Source organism: Dermacentor silvarum, chromosome 1 (assembly GCF_013339745.2).
Source record: "Dermacentor silvarum isolate Dsil-2018 chromosome 1, BIME_Dsil_1.4, whole genome shotgun sequence".
NCBI lineage: Eukaryota > Metazoa > Arthropoda > Arachnida > Ixodida > Ixodidae > Dermacentor > Dermacentor silvarum.
In genome coordinates, this window is record NC_051154.1 from 81,589,506 (window position 1) to 81,597,020 (window position 7,515).

A 7,515-nucleotide genomic window follows, 5' to 3' on the forward strand; every position below is an offset into this window, starting at 1 on the left:
GCAGCGATAGGCAACGCCCTTTTGACCGATGCTGTCACTTAGAACTTGAACTTTCTCAGCAGACACCTGACCATTGACTTCTGCCATTGTGCACAACGCAAAGCCGGGAAGGCTGTTGTGTTGGAAGTGTGAAATTCTAAGCACTATTCAACACATTCCATAGGATAAAATTATAAAACTCCACATATAATCCCCTTTTTAACCTCCACCGTTTGACTAGAAAAACTTCTACAGCTGACTCTAGTGTAAAGGCCCACTGCAACAACATTTTGGACCGCGTAAAAAGCCTATTGTTTAAGATAGAGTAGGTAAAGAGGAGCCTCCGTGCTAAATTTGACGTTTGTAGTATGACTGGAAGCGTCACGAAAAGCCTTCAAAAAATTGCCGTTGTTGATACCGAAACTGACAAAAACTCCGCCTTTACCACTCGCCGGAAGTGACGCATGACCTAGAGCGCGCGGCTCCTCGGCATGACCTCGGCGCCCGCAGCTGCCCGCGGCTTGCTTAAAACGTTCGGATGCGGCGTGCTCGGGCTTACGTGATAGCGACAGTACCTGGTACACGCGTCATCTGCTTAGGTGCTGTTTAAAGGGATGGTAACAAGATAGCTTTGCAGTTCCCTGCCTTCAGTTTCTGCCGAGATTTCTTTAGGGCATGGTATATGGTATAACGGGTGCCAAGAGAAGGGAAGCGCAGTCGAGGACGGCAGAAAACTAGGTGGGGTGGTGAAAGGAGAAAATTTGCAGGTAGAAATTGGAACCAGCTAGCGCAAAACAGGGGTAACTGGAGATCGCAGGGAGAGGCCTTCGTCCTGCAGTGGACATAAATTTAGGCTGATGATGATGACGATATAGTGCTCCCTTATCTTAGCCAACGTGAAATTTTTTAAGTTGGCCTTTAATTAGACCCTTCATGGACAACAAATTTTGATAAAATTATCCGAAATGTAGAATTAACAAACGGCGGCAAAATGAATGAATTCAATTCAAGAATGATTTGTGGCGCAAGGTTAAAATTACCGGAAGAAATAGAAGGAGACAGAAAGAGCGACAAACCTTTCTTCATACAAAAACCAATAAACCTAGCACGGTACGACGCAGAAGCAATCAGTTGCACGTAATCCTGAGCTTGGGTATTGGGAAGAGAAGACTGGAAAGGGCCCACCGTAGAGGAAATTGAGTTTAGCAGAGTATGTTGGGCTAGTTAGTGCATAGCTTGAGAATGATGGTTTCTATTTCCTTCTATTTTTTCTGGTAATTTTAACCTTGCGCCACACATCATTCTTAAGCTATGCACCAACTAGGCCAAAATAGTGCTCTGAACGAATACAAATCTCTTTTATTGCTAGAAGTATTCTGTCGTCATCGACAGACTACTTCAATACAGTATTGTAATAAATATACATTTCATCGTTGGTCAGTGGCTAACAGACATCAACACTATCGTCTGCGCGGCTAAAACCGCCAAAGGAGACATCGCCCAGGGCACAGCGCAAGTCGTCATCATTGCTGCATAATATGTTGCAGCCGCCACTGTCGTTGCCTAGGGAAGCAGTAGTGCTGTGTGCTGTATTCCATGTTTTTTTTTTTTTTCAAGCTTTTAGTAACCGCTGCGCGCATGAGGGGGCGCCGTCGAGGTCGAATTAATCGAATCGACATGCTGTCGCGTTCGAATTAAACGAGTTTTCCTTCGATAGCCCCAATGTATAATTTCCCGCGGGGATTTTCTAGCGTTCTCGAATTAAGCGAAAAGTCGAATTAATCGAGGTCCAATTAACGGAAGTCTACTGTATTTGATTTTGGACCCACTTCTATAACGGTATTGTAACACTAGCAAGAAACGGCAAAGAAAGACGAAAACAAAGACGAACGACGCTCCATGATAGTGCAAGAGAACATCTAAAATATTGTTCTACTTTTTTGTGCAAATTGTGCAAACGAACCAATTCTCGGGTGGTCCCCCCGGTGGGTAGGTGCCACTAGTGCATAGGAAATAACAAAAACAACAACAACAGCAACAACATCTCAAAAGGAGAACAGCGTGAGAAGCGAGAGGGGCTGCTTGCGACTGGTTTACATGCGATTGTGCTAGACCCGAGACCTGCCATCAACCACCTGATTCTAGCGGAAATCTGCACATCTTTTATCTCTTTTCACCTTGCTGATTTCTGCAGAACTTGCTGCTGGCTGCTGTCTGGCTTAGCAGAGAACTTGGGTCACTGGGTGACACGGGGTCTCTCCTGCGTCTTCTCTGGACCTAAATAAAGTTATCTCACTCACTCACTCACTCACTCACTCACTCACTCACTCACTCACTCACTCACTCACTCACTCACTCACTCACTCACTCACTCACTCACTCACTCACTCACTCACTGAGTATATACAACTGGTATGTGCCCGAATAGACAACTTCGGCACTGCGTATGCTTAATACGTTCTGACAAGCGTCTACTGCCTCTAGACGTTGCTGTCATGGCCTTATTTTAGGATTAGTGACCCTGTATACATCGCCAAGTTGGAATAGCAACTGCCATAAATAAAGACTACTTGCCGGACAACGAGAGTATTCTCAGTGCGTGACATTATTTGTTTTCCGGAAACAAAATAATGTCCTTTAAGAAATGGGCATTCCTTACTTTGTACCATTTTGAGACTATAAGGTGGCATGCAACTGTTCGTTTTTCAAAGTGCGTTTCTGCACAATAAAGGGGCCCGGAACCACCCCTCGGGCTTGGTGAAATAACATAGTCTGCGGGTAGCATACGCTGTTGTGAACATCTCAGCCAAGTTCTGCTGTCGTACGCGGTCCGTGGAGCTCGCAAGCGGAACGCGAAGTCACCTTTCTCTCAAACGCTCTCGTTTCAAAAGACCCCATGATCCTCACTCTTTTCAGTGTGCTTTATATCGTAATAAAGCACACTCCAATACACGGCTGCTATTGGTCGCTGCGGTCGGGTACACCGCGGCCACCGCGAGGTGCCGCCACGAGTCCAGTGGCTAAGCGCACTGCGGCTTGCTGAGGACAACCGCGTTTGGCTTACGTTTAGCGGTTCGTAGGCATCAAATTCGGAAGTCCAAAATGCAATTTGAACGGCGCGCCACGGTGACGTTCACGAGGCGGAGCGTTGTGGCCCCGCCCCACTCCGCCGTAGCCTTCGCAGTGCAAAGCATTGAAGGAGGAAAAGGAGCGCAGGCGGAGGCCGTTTTTGATTGCCAATAACTCCGCTTCTGCTGAACGCATTGAAGTAATTTTTGCGGCGAAGTGATTATCGAATGGCCTATTTTCACTTGAAATGTATTTCTCCACTTCGATAAAAAGTGGTTCAGGGCCCGTTTAACTGCCCTCGCCTGCGTCGCTAAGCTCAGGTGTTCCTTTGGTGGGTGTAGCGCTGTCGTATAGGTAGTGACTCCTAGCCAGGCTAGGCACAAAAAAGGAGCTCTACGCGCACGTTTCGGAACTCACTTGTCTATTAACATCGTACCCGTGCTCTCGTGAAAAGAATCGACTTCTTGAATGTGAGGTGTGCTTGGGCAGAGCAACTTGGATTTCACGCTTGGAGTAATGCGACGTTTCGTCGCATCTTTCATTGAAATTAAGTTATTTTCGCGAGGGCGGCGCTTCGTTTATTTCAAGCTGCCTTTTGTGACGAGTGGTAATTGTGTAGCGCCTTACTTCTCAAGCTTGCCACTAGGTCACTTCGCGTTGCCTTTCGCACCGTCCGGAATTTCCGTGGGCGATGATACATACGTGCATGGCACCATGCACATGACATGGAGTTTCACTGCCCTTTCGAGAATAGGCATGCGCGATGATTATTCGGAGGGTCCTACTCTTCACAGGAAGCAGCCTTCTCATCTGACTCTTGCTTTTTATTGCTTGGAGCACCGTTCGTTCTTGCGCATAAGCTGCTTTTTCTTGCTTTCCTGTCCCTACAAAGGCACAAACATTTAACCCTATCAGCTATCATGGAGAAAAAAGGAACAGCTTTGAAAAGCGCAAGAATTAATAGAGGCAAGCAGTGGACGACATCACTTAGACAAGCTGGGCACGGCGTGTTGCGGGGAGATTGATCGACCACGCCAAATGCATTTGAGATATGCAAAATTTGATGGGGGTGAAATGCAAAAGCGCTCGTCCACATAGATTTAGGTGCACGTGACCCCAGGTGGTCAAAAATAATCCGGATTCCCAGCGGAGACTACGGAGTGCTTCATAATCAGATTGTGATTTTGGTACGTAAAATCCCAGAATTTAACCTTAAAGATTTGTTCGGCGTTCCCCCCCCCTCCCCCCCACAATGCACTACTGCTATAAACTGAGTCTTGCAGGCAGGTCTCAAAGTATGAATGTTCTTCTGGCGATGTTTTGTTTATTATTATAAAAATTTGTATAACTATGGCTGCTTCATTGCTACTATTTTGTTAAATGTTGTGTACATTACTGCTCCTTGTGCGGTTTAATGACTGGGATGGGTTACGGCACTTTGTCAGGCATTAAAGTGTCTTTTTGCCAACCCTGCCCACTTACTCTACATGTATGATCATTGTACAGTACACTGTACGCTTAACTGATTATAACTATAACTTTGCTATTTGCATGTTTCTGGTCACTTATGGGAGAAGAGTCAACTTTGACCACCACGTAAATATATGTAGACACCTTTTCGTCGAACACAGCCGTTTGATGGATACCATTGCAAGGACTTTGCAGCCAGGATACTACAGGAATAGCGCGGGTTGCTATGGAGTTCCAGCTGGGATGCAGTGATTATAACGAGATAAACTGTGTCCTGGTATCATTCGGCATTGTGCTTGGCAGCGAGAATTGCAACTTGGTGCTTCTGCTCTTGGGACCATAAGGTTTCGTGATTCACGAATGATATGGAGATATGCAGCGGGTCACGCAGGAAAGTTATCGCTGACATTGACGATCAAGTTCGATGGTTTCTGCCACAATTCCTTTTTCATAGGTAGGCGAATCGGCGCTCATATCTTTATCCGTGACATTAACGTTCATTTCCCAGCCGTCTCGAAACCATGCCGGCCATCGAAACTTCGAATTTACCACGCGAAGCGGGCAGCCTAGGTGTCACAAAAGAGCGCGTAATCCAAGCGCGCGCCGCGTGTCACGCAAGCCAGCGAAAGAACACACCGGCCCCGTGGCCACTTCAACAGAGGGGAGAGCGCATACGCCTCAAACAGCAACGCGAACAACGGCGCCTAGACGTCTAGAAAGCATCGACGAAGCGACGGTAACCGAAGAGAGAAAGAGCACACGCGCGCGCCGGGACACCTCACTCGGCGAGTCGAGAGAGGTTGCTACAGTGTGAGCGTGCGCCAACGGGATGAGTCATCAACCCCCCCCCCCCCCCCCCTTGACGACGCTCCGACGGTGGCGGTCCAAGGTGCGAGAAAAGACTCGAAGATTCCCAGGCTTTGGCAATGCAACGAGATGACGACTCCGATAGGAATGTTCGAGAACGCCTGTGACGGCTATATAACCGCCGTGTGAGAATCAGCAGGAGTTGAGTTCAGTCCGTACCGGTGAAGTGATGTAACGTTAAGACCGCGCGTCTGCGGAAGAAGGGGATTCCCCGTCAAGCTAGTCGACGAGTTCTTCGAGCGTCTGCATTTCCGGAAGAAGTTCCTTCTTCGAGATTTGCCCCAAGCTACGCCGAGATCGTCTGACAAGACCAACACGGGTGAATACGATTGGACACTTAGTGTTCCTATTCATTTTGTAATTTACGTGTTGGACTCTTAGTGCTTGTCGTGAATTATTTTTCTTGTGTTTGTTAATACCCATCTGAATTGTATTGTGCTGTGTCTAGCCTAAATGTGCAAGTGTGTGTGTGTAACTGCCTTGTGTGAAGAATATCTTTTGATGTGTTTTGACAACTCTGGGCTCTGACTCGGTCTTTGGACAGCAACCGGCGTTCGCTGGCGCACCAGAGCGCCCATTGTTAATTGTCCTTGCTTTCGTGGGATTTTTTTCGGAAGCTGATAAGTCGGCTTTGGAATTAAGTCCGGTGTCTGCGCCTCGTTCACGGGGTCTGTGACACTAGGTAATGAGGTCGCCTACCAGACGGCGTCAGCTGAGACGCCGCTCAGCTGAGATTGTTGGCGATATCACGGTGATGGAAAATCATCATGTCGGCAGGCATGACTTCTTTGTTTGCCACGATTTTGTGAGCGAATTTCTACTCTTTGCCTTAAAGGAATTCCTCAATCATAGTCCAACAGTTCCGTGCCAATAAATTCAAAACGATTCGCTCAGCCTTGCATGTCAACTCCCTAAATGACTTGCTCATCTCCCAGATCGACATCCCTGTTCTGTTTCAGGCTCGTGCTCTGCACGACGTGTCGCCATTTTTTTCCCTTCTTTCATATCACTGACAACCGAATGACGCAAGTGATAACGTAGGCGAATCAACGCTGGGACGACTCACAAAGCGCGAAAAATAAAAGGGTTCGAATATATTTGCTACGTAAGCCCGGTCCAGGTAGGTGACGACACGTGGTATCGCCATGACCACCGAAACCGGGCTGATACATCGCATAGTACTGAGCTCACCTTTTAATCCACTAAGACTGACTTGCCATCTTAGAAATAAAGCGTTGACTCACTCAGATCTTTTGGCTAGTGCGAGAAAAAGGAGACAGATAACGTTATACTGCTTTGAAACACAAGGGGCGAGCGATGATGGTTAGGCTGGCTGTGTCGCCGCTGTGTTTGGATAAAGCTTCAAATGCATTTTCAGCGACAATAGTCAGCACTACGAACTCCTTCCGTGTAGTGATTTCAGGCACAGCCAGCGCTTACAGCTCTACAGCAGGAGAACCACCTCTGTATTTCCATGTAATGTAGACGAGTGGAACAGGCGCCCTGTTTCGCATGTGCAGAAGTAGCCACGTAACTTCAGGAGCTATGCGAGAATGTGTTCTCTTTCGCCAGATGTAGGTAAGAGAAATAGTTTGTATAAGGTAATTGCGCCTCCTTTGAAAATATGTCCATGCATGTGTAACTGCAGCATGGCATACTCGTTCGCCATAGGCGACTTCCTCGCAATACCAAGTACAATGCGGAGAAGCCGGTCTTAGGGGTTCCTTTTGTTTCATAGGTCACAACCTGTACAATGAAACTCGTGTAACAGCGCGAAAAATAACAAGGAAGGGACGACAATAGAGACAGAGTGAAAAGAGCGCTGCCCAGCAAGCTGCTATTCTGTACAATGATTTTTTTTATCTGAGTAACCAACAACACTACATTGAAAACACCGCTCATGATTAATCTAGGGACAGAACAACTCTAACCTTCCGAGGCACTGTGTCCATACCCGTGAACATCGGCTTTCATCCGTTTAAAAATTAAATCAGAAAGATATAGAAAGATAAGCTGAAATATTTTGGTGCGAGATAAAGGCAGGTGCATGTGGCACTATATGTTGAGCGTTTAATCAATTTGTTGCCACCAGTTTTCGAGAAAATTGATAATTTGTGCGAGACGCACCAC